Here is a 19647-nt window from a genome sequence, read left to right as displayed (position 1 = left end):
ATGCTGCCTTTAGTAGACTGGGCTGGGAGAAGCCTTTCTGGGCTGAGGTGACTGTCAATCAGTCTTGCAGTAACCAGCTAATTCCCTCCTGCCATTGAATTCAAAGAGAGATCTGCCTCTCTGCTCTGTGTCTCTTTCCCTCTCTTTAGTGTGTTGAGAGCAGTGAATCTGTTGAAGTCTGTTGTTGAAAGCAGTCATGTTTGTCACTTTGATCTCTTTAATCGTAAGTAGAGATGGGGGCATCTCCCCAGGGGCCGGACCAGTCACTGATACATCTGGTGGTAGCCGCTGCCTCAATCAGCCTTCCAATCATTCCCGAAGTGCCGGTCTCGTTCTGCTCATCTAGCCAACTCCAGGCAGGGGGAGGAAGGACGAGTCTCCCTGCGTGGTTGCAGAGTAGCGAGGTGAGTGGAAAGAGAGAGGCGCTCCATGAGTGATTAGAGAGCTGACCAAGGCTGCCACCTCTGTTGGATGCATGAGTGAACACTCCAGACCCTTGTTAGGTCCACCAGTGCGGGGGCATATACAAATACAAATACCCCCATCTCTAATCCTAAGTAATGATTATTACTTTATTCTTTCTCCAACTAATGTCTCAGAATGTGCTGTTGAGACTGTAAGTGCCAGCTACAGGGTGCACTACCCTAGGAAACCTGAAGCTATTCTGTTCTGTGAATCCCTGCACTTCTGCTGAGCAGCTAGAGGAAGTGAACTAACAATTCAAAACTCTGCAATATATAATGATGTAAAAATACTGCAGATTTTGTAAGGCATGGATGAGTTTCTGAGTATAATCCTAGGCATATCTACTGAGAAGCAAGCCTTACTGGACTCAGTAGTACTTATTCTAACAGGCAAAAATGCCTGAAATTTCAGCTCAGTATAAATAAATGCATCAGTGGGTCTTAAAGCAAGTTTAATTTCATCTAGAATGCACTAAATGTAATTCATCACAATTTTTTTCCAGGATTTTATTTTTCAGAGTGATAAAATTCAATAGTTTGCTAAACTTGGTTGTTAAAATATGGAGGGGGGGCTCTTCAGGTTCTTCAAGGCTTTGGGCTCAAAATGTGTGTGTGTGTGTGTGTGTTTTTTTTTTTAAAGACAAAAATAAAGAAAAAGCTTTCCTTTGCTGTCCATTAATGTTCTGCCTTCATCCTTGGTGACCATCTGACTCCTGAGACAAAGAGCCTCAATGAGCTAGACAGGCCTCCTCCTTAATGCAAACCAGCAGCCCAAATTACCTGTGTGACCTTTCCCATGAGCGTGAGGAGAAATCTCTCCTGGAGTGAGATAAAGAAATTAGGTCTTCATTCTTCCATGGTTTACTCCTAGGAATGCTTCTTGGCTGGACGCTAAGAATAAACCAGTTATTGAAAAGCGGAGCTGGGAAGCTGACAAGCATGGCTAAGCCGAGTAAGGAAATTTGATGAGGAAATAAGATGCTTTGTAGATCAGTGTGTAGTGATTAGTCTTTTGAATGCTGGGATTATTATATAAGCAAAAAGAGAGGGGGTGCTTATTGTAACTGACAGCTTCCACTTATACAGGTATTCTTCCAACTAATGAGAAGCATAATGGACTATTTGTTTATAAATCTTACCCAAACCCCCTGCCTTTGCCTCAGACCAATTTAGTGGGCTGGAAAGCGACAGACAATAATATTTTCCCTCCTCTGGCTGCCTCTCCTTTCATATGCAGGAATCACAATGATAGGAGTGACTACCGCTGAAGAGGCCCAGAGGAAAGAGAAGGAACTTATGATCACAAAATCTAAAGACAATTTTGTTTATAGCATAAAACTAAAATACTGAGAGGGGATTCACATGGACCTTTGCCATACAGAACTTTCTTTCTTTCTTTCTTTCTTTCTTTCTTTCTTTCTTTCTTTCTTTCTTTCTTTCTTTCTTTCTTTCTTTCTTTCTTTCTTTCTTTCTTTCTTTCTTTCTTTCTTTCTTTCTTTCTTTGTTCCAAGCGACACTCTCTATGAGTGCTTCAGGGATGTCAGAATGCAGTTTTGTTCACTTAATGCATCAAACCCAGACCTCTGTGATATCTTGAAGACTTGTGAGCTTGAATTATTGCTCAAATCATCATACTAGCTCCAAAGAGATGGCCAGTTGAAAACTTCAGGACAGATTTGCACCCCCAGCATCTTTATTTGACTCCAGTAGCCATTTTAAATCAAGATACAATTCAACTGTTTGCTCTGAGTTTCACTTGTAAAATATATCTCAAATAAATGCTATTATATGAATGTATTGTTAGCTGCCAAAACCCATGATGATCACTGTCTATTTGCCACTTTAAAGGATGTCCTTTCAAGAATCACGTTGATTTCCCATGAGCCCTTTGCAGGGCTTCTGTTATGCCCTTCAAGCAAACGTGTGAGGAAGTAGAGTAGCCCCTCTTCTCCCTCATAGCTCTTGACATGTGAATGCAACAGTCTGAAGAGGAGAACCTCTTCTGCCTGTGGGGCCTCTCCATGCAATGTAGGTTCCTAGATCAAGTGGAAAGGCTCCATGCTTGAGGATTTGATGGTGGAGGGGGCAAGCATTGCCTCTCCCCCTCCCCATAGTTAGCATAATCCTCTTTGAATGCCAGAATAGAATTATAGCAGCCCTTGCTTTAAATTGTATGGAGCCCACAGAGGTCAAGAGGAGCATGTTTGCTTCATCCCCTCAGCACTTTAATTATAGAAGCACAACTCTTTGAAGAGGCTGCTCTACACGGGTAGCCTCTCCGTGTGAGCCAAGACCTGAAACTGGGGCTCTGGTTCATGTGAAGAAGCTTCTCAGGTACAGTAATCTTTCTCTTTTCATACATTTACGTTTCCGTGATTTAAAAGATGACAAAGGAGGGTGAGGTTAGTACAAGGGGAGGAGAGAGCTTGGAAAGGTTTTTCTTTCATGGTCACTGAAGCAGGGATGTTCTTTCACAAATTTTATTGTTGTTGGCAATTGTCCTAAATCAGTGGATTAAGGATTCTGAGGCATCCTGCCCCTGGCAGCATCCCATACAATCATGCTGTAATGGAGTTGGTCCAATAGGACCATTGAGTTCAACCCACTGCTCAATGCAGGAATCCAAATCAAAGTACATATGTCAGATGGTTGTTTAGCTTTTTCTGGAGTGCCTCCAGTGTTGAAGCACTCACCACCTCCCAAAATAATTAGTTCCATTGTCATACTGTTCTAACAGTTAAGAAGTTTTTCTGATGTGCAGTTGAAATCTGGCTTCCTGTAACTTGAGCCTGTTATTACATTTCCTGCACTCTGGGATCATCAGAAACAGATCCTGCCCTCCTCGGTATTATTATCTTTCAAGTATTTGAAAACTACTATCATGTCTCCACTCAGTTTTCTTTTCTCAAAACTAAAAATGCCCATTTATTTCAATCTTCCCTAGGTTTTGTTTCCAGTCCCCTGATTATTCTTGTTGTCCTCCTCTGAACATGTTCCAGTTCGTCCTCACTCTTCTTGACGTGTAGTAACCCACAACTGGAGACAGCAGCCAAGATGCCTAACCAGTGCTGAATACAAGGGAACATGCACTTTACAGGATATGGAGACTACTATTAATGCAGCTTAAAATAGCATGTGCCTTTTTTGCAGCCACATCACACTGTTGGCTTATATTCTGCTTTTGATCTACAGTTATTCCACGATTCTTCTTGCATGTAGTATTACTGAGCCAAGTGTCTACCATCTTGTAAATGTGTGTTTGAGTTTTTTCCCCCTTGGTGTAGAACTTTGCACTTACTCCTGTAAAATGTCATTCTCATGGAGTTGGAAAAGTGGAGCAGATATTCAGGAAGGAGGGAAGGAAAGTGAAGAAGGTGCTGTCCAACGTACCCTCTAATTTTTCTAAGTTTCTGTTGCATGACTCTGCCCCCCATATGCCCCCAGCACAACAAGAACCAAAATTTTGGATTTTGGCCAAAAGGTCCGTGTAAACATAAAGTTAATATAGCTACTTGTAGTCATCTTTGTAGGCGAAAAGGAGGATAATGATGATTGTAACACGTGCTTGCCTCATTCCGCAGATAAACTTGTTTCTGTTTTGTCACTGGTCATCGGGATGTAACCAGAGTCGTATTTGCAGAGTCGTTTCTCAGGCACACCATTTTAAGGGATTTTCACAACTTGAGGCAAAGCATAAGAGGAGGAGATATGCATTCCCTATAATATATGATCTGACCCTTAGTATCCCACCAGCCATCTTGTCCCATTTGAATTCAATAGCAAGCTGGGAAACATTTCTCTCCTACCCTATCCTATATCCTTATTTACTAGAAGCGGTACTTGAAGACTTAGGAAGAGTTTGCCTTGCTGAGTTGTGAACAAAGGGGCTCTGTCCCCATGAGGAAATGATGCCCACTTTTCCTCTGACTGAAAATGAAAGACACACCACCCACAAACTACTTCCCAGCCCGCCAGTATAATGCTAAACAATTTTGTTCATTCCTAATTAACATTTTATCTGCCTTCTGTCCATGAAGCTCAAGGCTTTCATCCTCTCCAGTGTACCCCCACAAGAACCCAGTAACATAGGTCAATCTGAGAGAGAGAGACTTGTCCAAGTTCACCAAGTACTGTACATTGCATGATTCATGGGGTCTTGAACTGTCATCACCAAAGTCCTACTCCAACACTCTTAAACATCATAGCACACATTGAGTGTTTGGAAATTTCTCTCACTAAATCCAGTCAAAGCTTCCTCCTAGTAAATATGCCCAGGACTGAAACCTTAGTCACACACCAGGTGGTTTGAACAATTTGTTTTCTGGAAGTTCCCTAGGATAACATTTGAAAACATATGATGTGGAGCGTTGATCCCAAATTACTTAAGGCCTAAAGCGAGCATTTGCAGAGTAAGGCTGCTCTTAGATTTTGTTGTGCTGTTGTTGCCTGCCAAGTCATCCAGGACTGGTCTTGTTAACTTTGGATTTCAGCTAGTAGAAACAATTATAAGCAGCATTTATATTTTAAAGGTACATTGCTTTTTCCTTTTACTGCGCAGTCAAAATATGTACTCAACATTACTTCCATCTGCTTTCAACAATCTTCTTTGTTATTTTATCTCTGAGGATCCAATTAAGTTTTACTTTTGCTGTTAAAAAAAAAGATAAAATGCTCGCTGGCATTCTTATTTAGAATTTTCTTTTTTTCAGTTTTTTGTTTTGTTTTAATTCAGCATTAGGTACCAAGAGCTGGATACAAAGTCACTGGGTATTTTCACATGTGGACTTATATCTGTTGTGCTTAAGGCTACAGTTCTTTACATACTTTCCTGGGAGTAAGTCCCATCAAGGACAATTGCAAGTAGACATGTATAGAAGTGCACATATATACAACTGCAATCCACATCAAGCCTAGATGAAAAATAATATCAGCACTGGTGTGAATGTACATTTGATTTCTCTTCTGCACTTGATGCCATCCAGTAAGTGTCACAAGGAGTACAGATAATGCAGGAGAGGGTGCTTTCAGCATCGCATGTGAAAATGGTCACTGATTTCTTCAGACACAGCCTCGACAGGAAAGCAGCATGCAGTCTGCACAAAGGAAACTCAATCCTCTCAACAGCTAATTAAAAAAGCATTACCTTTCCCCAGCACTGACCTCCAGCAGTGAAAAGGATAAAGATGGGTATCTGTCAATCATGTTTACCTCACAAATGCTGGCACAATATTGTGATGAACAGACAGATCTAAAAAGGGATGGATGGTATTGCGCAGAACTCCAAGGTACTCTTAATGCCCCATTTAAAGAAGAAGACCTCATCAGTAATTTGAAACCTCAGCTTGCATGCTAGGGATACACCAGAGCTAAATTTTGCTCAGTCCTGCAGAGAGTAAATATACAAAGCGCAGCAGGGACACTTGGGACGTTGTGAGCCACGCAATGAATCTCTTGCACATGGCACTCATTTGGAGCTCTCGGTCCTTTCCGTGAGGCACATCCATATGGGATGGTACTCCACACATTCGTGGTTCTATTTATTGCAGGGTTGTGCCGAATGTAACATGAAAGGAAAGCTAGGTGACACAGAAAATGGCCTTATGCTGCCTTGATTCATCTAGTCCAGAACTGTCAACTCTGACTGGCAGGGCTTTCCAAAGTTGATGGTCGGATTCATCTTAGCCCTACCTGGAGACCCCTGGTGTTCCATGGTCACCTCACATCTAACTCCTATCTAGGTCTTGCTCTGCTTATCTTCTAACATCAGACGAGATCAGTGTGTTCAGGATAGTGTTTCCCATTGTTTTAACTGGACAGAATAAGTTATATTCTTTAATAATAATTATGTGGTATCCAGCTAATTCTGACTCATGGCAATGTTTCCAGAGTTTTTGAAAAAGTCTTCACAGGTGATTAACCTGTCTCTCCTTCTGGGCACTATGAGGCCATGCAGCTTATGTAAAGCCACACAGGTGTCAAGGCAAGTAAAGCCTATCAGCTCTGAACACTCTGCATGACCTTGTCCGGTCCCTCTTCTGGTCTGTGTGTGCAGTGGGGATGAAAGTGCCTGGCTTCTGTACTCTAACCCACAGAGCTAGATCCCATTTATTTACTTCTTCCTCTATGTGTTTCTAACAGTTATTTTTTCCCTGTACATCAGTGTACTGTTCTGCCTTTCTTGTGCATTGTCTCATTGTGCTTTTTTCTGTTCTTCTTCATGTTATTTGTTTTTACTCATTATGCTTTCTTCCCCCTGTTTTTCATGTTATTTGTTTTTACTACACAGAAACAAGCATACAAAGGCAGTCAAGTGCATACCCAATGCACAGGACATTCAATAATGAAACCCATTCATGGCATGGTCACGTCTTGTGACAACAACAGCAACAGTGACACTAGGAAGAAAAGTGGAGGAAGTAGAGGGAGAAGGTTATGTTTTGGTGTCAATGGCCACGCAATCCAATGGCCTCTGATCAAATGTCCCTCATTTGCAGCGAAACGTAGTGCTAGCATCCTGGAGCAGTTGTTTCAGCCCCAGCAAATTCATTCCCATCTCTGAGACTACTTTCTACATATTGCCTTCCCCAATACAGGAATGGAGAGTGCGAATGAGCACCCTATTTGTAGGGCTCCTCTTCCATAAGACCTCTTATACCTCTGCTTCTGAAATCTTGCAGGTTTCTGACATAGGAATACCACCCACTCATGTTGACAATTATTTACATAGTAATGGCCTACAGGGAGCACAGGGAAATTAAGCATAATGCTGTCATCTTTATAATATCCTCCAAGTGGAAAGATTGTTTTTGAGTAGCCCCTCTGCACTTCCTTGTCAAATATCTGGCAAACATAATTTCCTAACACTATGCCTGTCCTTTTTACTGACTATTTATTTCTCATTCATATCTCTCCTTTTCCCTTTTCAGGACCCTGGTCACCTTACAAATATGTTTAAAAACTAGAAAGTACTGATTATTGTCTTACAATGGTATTAAATGAATCACCAAATACATAAGTAGCAGTGTTCAGCTATTTAAAACCAGTTGATCGCATTCAAAAGCAGCAGGAAAATACCTGCCATTCACAGGTCCTAGTCATTGATCTGAGGCCTGTTTAGTTGAAAACATTTTGACTTGCCGAAGGGGGCCAGCCTCATCTTCCTTGGAAAACCTGGCAGCAGCTCCCTTCCAAAGCCTGGAAGCACCAAGGAGGACCTTTCTCTTGCCCTTACCAACCATGCCCATAAGGGTGGTGGGATAATTAGAAAGGCTGCTCCATGAAGGATTTTGAGCCGTTTTAGTTAGTTAGTTAGTTAGTTAGTTAGTTAGTTAGTTAGTTAGTTAGTTAGTTAGTTAGTTAGTTAGTTAGTTAGTTAGTATACTGCCTCATTAGAGCAAAAGCACTACTCTGGGTGGTTTACAATCAACCAAAACAATAAATATGAATAAAAACCACAAAACAACACTCAAAATATCCAGTGGCGGAAATAAAAAATGAAAAACTGCACGGGCGTGTAACCCTACAGAGCAGCCAGAAGAGGTCATGAAGGGTTGCCAAAAGAAGACCTATCTGTATATGACACTGTTTTCAATCATCCTTTAAAAGATACACACAACAGATCTCATCTGTGATAGCCATGCCACAGTCTGTCCAGCTGACCAGTTCATTTCCGTTTTCCACTTATTAGGGTAACATGTTTCTAAGGGGATGGATTGTTTCCAGGAAAGCCCACACTGAAATCAATTTGTTAGTTTCAAAAACTGTTGTTTTGTTTCTGCTCTTGCTGAAATCTATTTAACACGGCTGCGAGAATATTTACTGTATTTATTTTATTTATTTTAAAATGTTTTTACCCCACCTTTCTCTTTGAAAACAGTATTTAAAGTTGAAAACAATGAGTATGCAATGGTGATTAACATGGTTAAAAGACAATATGAACAATGCATAAAAGAGGCATCTCACATCATTTACAAGCAATATTAAAGCAAAGATCAATAAGTATACATTTTTTTAAAAAAATGCCACTCTAAGAAATGGAAAACACAAAATGGAAAACATATATAGGTGGTCATCCAGTAGCAGAACTGATGCCAGGACTTTGGCAACATAGAAGCTGGCTTACACTGGGCCACATCATTGGCTCCTCTAGCCCAGTGTTGTCAATTCTGGCTGCCATGATAGCTCTCTGGGGGTTCTTTCCTATCCCGACCTGGAGATGCCAGTTATGGAACCAGGGTCTTCTCTGCCTTCAAGGCATGCTCTCTGCCACTGAACAATAGTCGATCCCTAGAGATGGGGACTGAGGACCCACCTTCAACACACACATATTTCTCTTTGTCCTGGATGCCTTTCATGACTCATTCTGCATATATACATGGCACCACATTTTGAGGTTCACCTATGATTGTTCCTCCATTGCCACACTCTGTCTAGGAGGGTGAAAGCTAGCGGTCAGGTTGCATTGCTCTAATAAGGAAACTCAGAACAGCAAAAGAAGTCAAGGAGGTTGCCTGACCTTGGAACTATGTTCATCATCAGGAGACTACAGGAATGGTGGTGGAGGAGGAATGGATTCAGGATACCTGGGCAGAACTATGTTGAAATGCTGCTTCATGTTGGCTGTGTGAATCCTATATCAAGTAAACAAGACTTGGGGTCAAGCAACACAATATACTTGATGCTATCCAGAAGCCATGCTCCTGTAAGTAGTGGCAGATTTCTGTTTGTCATAGCATATGCTTCCTATCACCTCCATATTTTGCATTCCTGCAAACTTTGTTTTGTGATAAGTTACTGGAAGGTAAGCAAAGGTTTAATTTGCTAGTCTGATTGCCCAGACCTGTGACTCTGAGGAAATCAAGCTGGGGAGGAAAAACAAACCAATCCCATTGTATGTGAAATTCCCTTAGTGTCTTGCTTGAACTGGGGAAAAAGTGGTCCTCATGGTGCAGTGGTTAAACTGCTGTACTGCAGCCAAAACTGTGCACACAACCCAGGGTTCAATCCCAGGTAGCCGGCTCAAAGTTGACTCAACCTTCTATCCTTTGAGGTTGGTAAAATGAGCACCCAGCTCACAATGTTTAACCTGTGTAATTGTAAACCATCCAAAGAGTGCTTTAAGCTCTATGGGCATTATATATGCAGCACACTTTGCTTTTTGCTTTTGATCCAGCAAATTAAACTGGCCTGTTGTTAATCCAGATAACTGTCAATGAAATCCAAACTTAGAGAAGTTGAACACCTACCTTCAATACCTCTATCTACACAATATGACTGTGACAACTGATTAGAAACAGGTGTTTCAGTTTGTGTGTGTGTGTGTGTGTGTGTGTGTGTGTGTGTGTGTATTTCATTTCTTGTAATCTTGTTTCAGATGTTTTGAAAATTCATTCATCAAAACGTTATGCCTCTAGAGATTATTCTTAGTCTAAAGCAACCACTGCAAGAAGGAGGGGATGTGCACAACAGCTTATTGTATTCCATATGGAATGGAAAATATAGCCCATATATAAACTCACTTTCAGAATTAATCCCATCTCTTTTATTGAGAAGACAGGGCTGGCATCCAATGACAAGAACAGATGGAAAGAAAGAAAACAATCTGTTCTGAAAATGGACTTAGGTAGCTTATTTATGTGCATTTCTTGCTTGCCCACAACATCATTATCATTTTATCAGGATCCCTAGGCTGTCCTGATGAAGTGTGAGGGGATTGACTCACCGAAGCCGCAGACGAAGTGAGGCCCAGTTCTCTGATCTTCATGGGCAGCTTGTGAAACTTTCCAGTTGAAGGTAAGATCTCCTCCGGGAATATGGCAGTGAGCTCACAAAATCCTTTCTCTTTCTTTTATTCTCCCCTTTCATTATGATGTCTTATTTTCTTATCTATTATAAGAAAAAGAACTGTCCAGGTTGGAGGTTTTAAGTAAAAGTGTATATTATATTGAAATTCACAATTCCCTTCCTCCAAAGATACTGATGCTTGTCTGTATTTATTACTATTTATTAGAAATTTGCAATCAAATATATCGTATAGAAACACTAGGATATTATGTGTTGTAATATGTACACCATATACATTAAGCTGCTAAAATCTGTTTTAGCTTGTTTTGACTATATTAAACTATTATTTCTATTGTCTTCAGGCTGTTACAATTGGAAATGGGCAAAAACTGGGAAAACAGAGGCTTGTGATGGTTCATGGCTCATCACTAGAAGAAGAAACTTTCTAATGAAATGAACTATTTTGTGGTTTGTGTTATTCAGGATTCCAGGAGCAGTAGCATGGCCCCTGTGTGAGTTTAAGATACCAAACTCACAATGGATCTTTAGCTGACTCTCCTCGCCACTTCCTTCAAGTTTGACAAAGATGGGATTTGGGATGTCTGAGTTATAGCCTCCCAAATCCAGTCCCCCCCATCCAAGGAAAGTACTCTTTAACTGCTATTACAAGAAAAAGAATTTATTTATTTATTTGATTTATTTATTTGATTTATATCCTGCCCATCTGGTATAATTATACCACTCTGAGCGACTCCAGGATGGAGTTTTTAATTAAAGTGTCTACTGAAATACACAATACCCCTCAAGTTAAAGAACACTTTCAGGGGTGACCTACTTTGGGGGGGCTATAGCTTGGCTATTCTACCACCATCCTGAATTGCAGGAACCATGAGGCATACGAATTGCCAATGCCAATAATAATTCAGTGTTTTGTTTTGATCTGGGCAGAAATATTTCCCTGAAGTGCCCCCAAATGAACCACAAACCAGTGCGATTCATGGGGGTGGGGGTTGCTTCATCATTTGTTTTGTGCCCATCTTTAGTTACAATGCTTTTACCCCACCCTTGATATATACAGCAAGATATACTTAATAAGAATCCTGCTGTGCAGCTCTATCAGTGCCAGTGGCCGACTGCAGCTAAGTGAAGAGTTCCTTTTAAAAATGTTTTGGGGTGCACATGACCTGTGTCCAATGAGACCAAGTCATGAACACCAAACTTTTTTTAAAAAAAGGATACTGCCCAGGTAAAGAAATAAATGTTTTGATAGATATAATGCTAGATCTAGTTCTCTATCAAAACATTTATTTATTTTTTGTTAGACTTTCCAGATGCCCTTGCTTCTCAGTGTGCTACAAATATAAAATAGTAAAACATAACCACACTTAAAATTACCCAGAGAAACATCCCCCCCTCCAAAAAAACAGTATCTGGCAGGCAAATACCAGTCCCCTCTTGAATTAATTAATTAATTCAAGAGGGGACTGGTATTTGCCTGCCATATACTGGTGTTTTTTTTTTTAAGGGGGATGTTTCTCTGGGTAATTTTAAGTGTGGTTATGTTTTACTGTTTGTTTGTTTGTTTGTTTGTTTATTTATTTATTTATTTATTTATTTATTTATATATTTATTTATTTATTTATTTATTTATTTATTTGATTTTTACCTCACCCCTCTAGACAATGTCTACTCGAGGCGGCTGAAGAATACTGCAATGAAATTTGGTAAAGGCAATGCTACTTATCTCAAACAATTTGATCCAGCTTAAAAGTATAATGGGTTATCTTTTGAAAGAGTGGAACCCTGAAATAAAGCATGCAAACAAATAATCAGAATGACCTAGTTTGCTTGGATAATGAGGATATTTTCTCAAACAGTTAGAAGCAAGGATCTACATTCAATTGCTTGTCTCAATTACAGTATGCCTATTAAATCATTTGCTAAGTCAAGTGCAACATTTATGTAAATCCCATTGATTCCATGAGTCTGCTCTAGCTGGGGCTATCACTTGGATTCAGGTCATGATCATCACTGTTAAACACTATCACAATGAGAAATAATTCATCACACTGTTGACCTCTGCCATTGGTTGTTAAACAAACAAACAAACAAAAAATACAAAATGATTGTGAAAAAAAAACTTTCATGTAACCGTGAAAAAGGCATATAAGAGAGCATAGAGGGAAAAAGCAGCTCAGCCATAAAAAAAAAAAAAGAACCAGAGTGTAATAGTATATCTCTGCCCCCCACCCCAGTTTTTATGTACATTCTGTTGTATGCATACAGTAATTTCCTACCATGTATTTTCTACAAGATGTTCATGTGAGGTGACTGGAAAAGTAGAAGACTAGATTTTCTGTGGTTCCACTGTCTGCAAAGTACTAAAATCCCATGGAGGGTAAGCTGAACAAACTGTGGGACAACAGTTCAGTTCAAAATAGATCTGGGAGCTGATATCACATTTTTCTCAGGGCAGATCCATAAAGTATTGCAGATCACCCCACTAGGAATAAAACAAAGTCTGTCCTATGTAGTTCAGGATGTAATTTACCTTGTATTAAACACTTTATCACAACAAATGAGATGCACAGAAAAGCAGTTTAAGTCTACAAGATACACCATCAAACTTAAAAACTCAGAATTTCATTTTTGGAATTGAACTAGAATGAACTGAGTGAAAAAAATGGAGAAACGAAGGGGAATTTGATACCACTTGCCTATTCCAAAGAGACATATGGGATATATCTGCATTGCTGCTCCTTTTGTTGCTCTCCAACAGCATTTGAAACAGTAACTGTATGATGGTTGAATATCATGAAATACGGCAGAATTCCCATTCTCTTGCCCTAGGAAGTGGAAATGGAACTGTAATATGACACAAATGAGAAAATTATTGAGCCAAACCCCATAGTGCATGTGAATGAATCAGAAAAAAATAGTGGGAGAATATTGCCTGTAAAAAACGTAGCAGAGCAATGCATATAGAAAAATCTATGTTCACTGCCAGTGCTAGAGGAGATTCTCAACAAAACCAAACTCAAAAGCCAATGTATGTTCCAAATTAGCAAATTAGATGCCCCAAGTGGGTTTTCTTTTTTTGTTTCCTTTGTTTTTGAGGAAGTTATTTTAGCAAATTATGCAAATAATACTGACTACGTATGTCACACCTTTTGAGAGAATCTCTTTCAATAGATTCCATTTGAGGCAAGAAATACTCCTGACATATTTCAAAGGAAACTATGGAATTCCTCAGAAATATGAGAGGAGTTATGTTTTAGTGAATGACAACTAAATATATGGTACATCTATAAAAATACATGTTGAAGTCCTTCTCCTTGCCCTAGACATGACCCATGAGTCAAGGATAAGAGGATGCCATGCCCAGAGACACTAAATGCCAACGCTTTTTCTCACAGATTGTAAACTACCATTTTATTTCACATGCTCTTTTGTATGCGGCACATTATGTTTTGTTTTTAACTACTGTTGCCTGACTGTTTTATATTGTTTTCATGAACTGAAATCTCAAAATGTTTTAAGAGTTCCTGAGTGGAAATTTTGCACCATAGAAACAGGTCATAAAAATAAATTACAGAGATGGAAAGAAGGAACACTAGGAGAGATGATGGATTAACTTGGTGAATATTTATAAGAATCATCTTGAAAAAGGCCTGACCAATAAACCATTTGATAAAGCCTGAAACAACAGGGTTCTCTTCATTGTTTGTTGTTATGTGCCACAAAATCAGAATCGACTTATAGTGACCCTAATAAGGCGTTCTAGGTAAGTGAGATATTTAAGGAGTGCTTTTACCAGTTCTACTCCCCCAGTGAATTTCTATGGCTGAGCAAAGATTCAGACCCTGATTTCCAGAATACTAGTCTATCACTCTACCCACTACATTACACTGGGTATCTGGCTCTCTTCATTAAGGACTGTTTTTAAAATGATAAAAGACATTATTTCTAATGTCCCAATACCATTTTATGATGCCAGCAATCTTTCAATAGTTGGTGCAAGGAGTTATGGATTATGTCTTACTGTAATAGCATGGTCTAGGAACTTGGACTGAAGCAATAGAAAGAGTGCCTAGCTTAATATGTGGTCATGTAAAACAGTGGTCGTCAACCTTGGGCCTCCAGATGTTCTTGGACCTCAACTCCCAGAAATCCTGGCCAGAAGAGGTGGTGGTGTAGGCTTCTGGGAGTTGTAGTCCAAGAACATCTGGAGGCCCAAGGTTGGGGACCACTGATGTAAAAGTTTACAGATACCTGTGGGGTCTATCTTTCAGATTTCTTTCAGATCATAAAACCTTGGAACATTTATCGAAACAAAAGATTTGTTGAAGCATCACCATATGAAACCCATGTGTTTTGATAAGAATGACAAGAACGTCATTTGATAATCATGACAAGAATAACAAGAATGGCAAATCACTACCTATAGAAAAGTTAGATGGGACAGCTAACTCTCTGTACTCTTGCATCGGGTTGGTTTAAAAATATAGTAACTTCTTAAAACACTAAACTAAACAGAGTTATTCAGGTTGCCTTCTGAACTAATCCAGCCTTGAAAATAATTATGTCAGTGACCCTATCAGATCTGAAGAAGTATGCAGAATGGTATAGAAAAGTGGTTTCCAACCTTGAGTAACCCAGGTGTTCTTTGACTGCAAAATCAAGACGAAGCAGAGGGATATTGGATTTCAAATGGTTTAGTCAATAGGTGGCAACATCATCAGTTCTGAAATTTTGGAACAGACGGGGATCCCTTTTCTCTTTTTTTTTCAGTCCTATTCCTTTAAGACAGTAAAAGAACGATCTGACTACCATTTGGTCAGGTGTCTTCCAACCTTTCCTCTTTTTATCACACATAGAAACAGTCCCCACTGAAATCAATCTTTAGAGTCAAAACTTCAGTTTTTCTCTCTGGATTGTATGTCTTGCTTTTGTTGCTAAGAATCTTCAAAAGCCATTTACCAGGTATAGGGAATTTGCCAGGGATAGTGAACTTGGAAGATAATGGAAAGGAAATGTCAGTCATCGTCTAACTGCTACAATATAAACAAGTTATACTGGTGAGCAGAATTTCCCATGTGTCTCTTGGGTGAATTAACTTTGCCAGCTGTTCATTTTCATCACTACTGTAGGAAGTAAAGAGGGAGCTTTTCAGGAATGTCCTCCTGTCTAAATAGCAAGTCATTGTTTTGTTTTAAGGAGAATTTCAGAAAAGGAAGCAAGAAAACCTGTTGGAAAAAATCATATGAATGCCTGATGAGATAGACATAATCCCAAACACCAAACACTTGTTAAGACAATGTTATTGGCTTTTAACAATATTTTGGTTAAGCACAAATTGAAAAAAAATATGAAAATGTCTAATCATGAACAATGCCTGACATGAGCTAAGCTTACTGGGCTACACTTGCACTTTATGGAGGAATGGGGTGAACTAAATGCAGATTAGATAATGTATTGGATTCTCTGGGTCCTCTTTGTTTCCAGGATTTGCTATTTAACACTCTTTTTATATATGATATATAAACACACACATGTGCTTGTTGCAAGTGTGTGTGGATAGACAGACAGACAGACAGACAGACAGACAGACAGACAGATAGATAGATAGATAGATAGATAGATAGATAGATAGATAGATAGATAGATAGATAGATAGATAGATAGATAGATAGATAGATAGATAGATAGATAGATAGATAGATAGATAGATAGATAGATAGATAGATAGGTGGACGGATGGACGGACGGACGGACGGACGGACGGACGGATAGATGGAAGGAATTTACTGGATTTCAGTCAGTGAGTCAGCTGGCAATCACTGATATAATTTTACATTAATATCTAAAACACATTGGAAATTGCTAAATGTTGTGCTACTATAATTTCCCTGTAGTGAGGTTGTTCCACAATGGAGTTTCATCTTGATATTGAACCTGCATGAAAAACAGTGCATTTCTGGACTTTTCTCAAGTATAAGAACATTTATTTTATAAATAAAAACAAGAAAATATCTCACTTGTTAAAGTGGTTGAGTCAATGTTACACTGTGTTGCTGTAAACCACTGGTTCTTAACCTTGGGTTACTTAGGAGTTTTGGACTGCAACTCCCAGAAGCCTTCACCACCAGCTGTCCTGACTGGGGTTTCTGGGAGTTGCAGTTCAAAAGCATCCGAGTAACAAAGGTTAAGAACCAGTGCTGTAAACCACGTAGAGTAGTGATTTGCACTGTTAGTATTATATAAATGCATTATACCTGCTCTCTCTCTCTCTCTCTCTCTCTCTCTCTCTCTCTCTCTCTCTGTGTGTGTGTGTGTGTGTGACAGACACATACACAGAGACAGACATAAAGCTGTCCATACTAAGTCTCATTTCTTGGCTGAAAGTGAGGGAAAAATTTAAAAAGCAAAACATTTTTTTAAAAAAATCTTGACATTTTAATCCAGCTAATGACATCCATCAACCACAGTGACAGATAATCTCTTCTCCTTAGCACAACAATACACCCACAACAAGACACACTAATCACCCATCTACAGAAAAAGACAGAAGGCTATCTCACAGCCATAAATACTGCATTCCCAAGTCAACTACACCAGAGCACAGAGTGCCGTCTTCTGAAGATGCCAGCCACAGAGTCTGGTGAAACGTTAGGAAGAACAACCTTCAGAACATGGCCAAAGTGCCCGAAAAACCCACAACAACCATTTCAATCCAACATATTTTGGATTCCATGCTTATCCAAGCTCCAAAATGCTACAAAATTGCAACTGTTAAACCATGTTCTTAACAGACATAGACTACAGCAAAGCCTTTGACTGTGTGGATCATGGGAATCAGTGAGCTGTCCTGAAAGAAATGGGTGTACCTAGGCATTTAATTGTCCTGATGTGTACTGTGGACTAGAAACTACTGTTAGGGCAGAATAAGGTGATTTTATAATCCCATTTTATTCAATCTGTATGCAAAACATATGTGGAAAGTTTGTCTAGATGCAGATGAAAGAAAAGTGGATATTAGTAAAAGAAACATCAATAACTTAAGATATACAGATTATACCATTTTATGGTAGAAAGCAGCAATGACTTGGAATGACTTTTAGTGAAAATGTAAGAAGAAAGTACCAGAGCAGAACTGCAGTTGAACATTAAGTAGTGTTCTCGACTACTATATCCAGGTGTGAAAGCTGGACAGTAAAGAAAGCTGATAGGAAAACAATTGATTTTGTTTCTTTTTAAATATGGTGCTGAAGGAGAACTTTCCTGATACCTTGGACTGCCAGAAAGACAAACAGATGGGTCTTACTGCAAATCAAGCCTGAGATATCTGAGGCAAAAATGTTGAAACTGAGGCTGCCATACTTTGAGCACATCATGAGAATGCAAGATTCTCTGGAAAAGACAATAATGTTGGGAAAGGTTGAAGGCAGCAGGAAAAGAGGAAGACCAAATGTGAGATAGATCGACTCCCTTGAGTTTACAAGAATTGAGCAGGGCAGTTGAGGACAGGACATTTTGAAGATTGTTTATTCATAGGGTCACCGTAAGTCAGAGGCAACTTGATGGCACATGACAACAACAACAAAATTACTCCATGTAAGCCTAATACGATGTTGTCCATTGTAGCTGTATTGTTGATAAAAAGTTTCCTATTCTCCCCTCCAGGTTTCTAGGCCCCATTAGGCTTCTTTTGATCCTCAGGAAGGCTTCAAGGGCAGGGTGGGTGGATCTACAGTAGATGTCTGAAAATCACCACCACGAGTCCTGCTACAACTGCCAGGACCAGCAGTGGTGATTTTCAGATGTGTAAGGCTCCTTCCCATTCATTCCACTATCCCCAAAGGCTTCCCCAGGGCCAAAGAGGTCTTAAGTGATCCTAGGAACCTTGTGGGGAAGGGGTATAGGAACATTTTTATTAACAAAATAGGGCCACAGTTGATGACATCATCAAGGTTACATGGCATCACATTATGTTACAGTGGGGTCTCTACTTAAGAACGTCCCTACTTAAGAACAATCCAACTTAAGAACAGCTCCATTTGCTAAATTTTGCTTCTACTTGAGAACAAAAATCCAAGATAAGAACAGGAAAAAAACCTTTCCTGCTCTTTTTTTAACCTTAGGTCATCTTAGGTTAAAAAAAAATTCTCCCCTTAGTGGTAGAGTATGTATTAACCAGCTTTGCATTAGTTGCTATGGGAACTAATGCTTCAATGTACGAACGCACTTCTACATAACAAAAAAAACTGCCAGAATGGATTAATTGGTTTTCAGTCCATTCCTATGGGAAATTTTGCTTCAACTTAAGAACGTTTCAACTTAAGAACACCATTCCAAAACCGATTAAGTTCTTAAGTAGAGGTTCCACTGTAGTTTCTATGGACGGAAAAGAGCAGAGACGGATTAAATGGTTTTCAATGCATTCCTATGGGAAATGCAGATTCAACATAAGAACTTTTCAACTTGAGAACCACCTTCCAATACGGATTAAGTTCTTAAGTAGAGACCCCACTGTACTTGATTTCAAATAATTCCCTAGTCAGCATGACTACTGGGACTTGTAGAATGAAAAACTTACCTAGCTCAGATTTTCAGTCTAAAAGTCCCAGTAGCCATGCTGACTATGGAATTCTGCAAAAACGAGTTAGCTGACTCATATATTGCTATACTCATACTGTATACTGATATATTGATTTGAGTCAACTGGTAATCCGCTTTGGGTATTTTCTTCCTAATATATTTTTTTACTACTCCAATCACTGTGGTTGCATCAAAAGTGCCAATAACTCTTTCTTGTTTGTAGAGTGTTTGATTACCTAAGAAAAATGAATTCACTGATGGTGCATAGCAGAGTTGTACACTGTATGCAGACAAATGTGTGAAAATTGAGTGAATTAAGGTATTTATGAAATTCTGGGGTGACTATGTCTGCTGGTTGCCAAGGGGATGGAGCAGCCCTTCCATGGTTTTTCAGTCCAGCATTCATGAAGTTATCTTATCCAACTTAATTTTCTAAACTTTATACTACTAAGATTGAGGGTGTGTGTTACTATGGTTGAATATCTGCATGTTTCTTGAATGGGCTTTGAGTACTAGGTCAGAATCAGTGTGCTAGAGTCAATCTTTCTTTGCCCACCACTTCCCCCCCCTTCTTTTTAAAAGTGGTTGCTGTGGTGGTGAAGATGCCACTGGCTTTGCACTGTTGACAGAGTGCCTGTGGGCAGAAGTAAAATCCTTATGTGTATTTGTCTCTGAATATTTCAAGTGTGACATGTCCCTAGGATTGATAGTGCTGTGTAGTCCCATCCCCACCACAAGTCATAGCTGTTTGCCTTTCCCCATTCACAAGAATTAGGTTTTATCATGAAGGTCTGGAAACATA

The 19647-nt window shown here is 39.5% G+C and overlaps 1 long non-coding RNA gene across 1 annotated transcript in view; it reads left to right on the top strand.

Moving 5' to 3' along the window:
- The window catches only part of LOC144585968 (uncharacterized), a 30591-nt gene extending 22626 nt beyond the window's left edge, over window positions 1-7965 (top strand). Inside the window, exon 2 of the long non-coding RNA XR_013540620.1 lies at window positions 3409-7965. This is a non-coding gene — a long non-coding RNA (uncharacterized LOC144585968). The remainder of the gene's footprint in view (window positions 1-3408) is intronic.
- Window positions 7966-19647: the final 11682 nt, after the last annotated feature.

This window comes from Pogona vitticeps, chromosome 1 (assembly GCF_051106095.1).
Source record: "Pogona vitticeps strain Pit_001003342236 chromosome 1, PviZW2.1, whole genome shotgun sequence".
NCBI lineage: Eukaryota > Metazoa > Chordata > Lepidosauria > Squamata > Agamidae > Pogona > Pogona vitticeps.
Note: the sequence above shows the minus strand (reverse complement) of the source record. Positions and strands in the feature narration are given on the sequence as shown.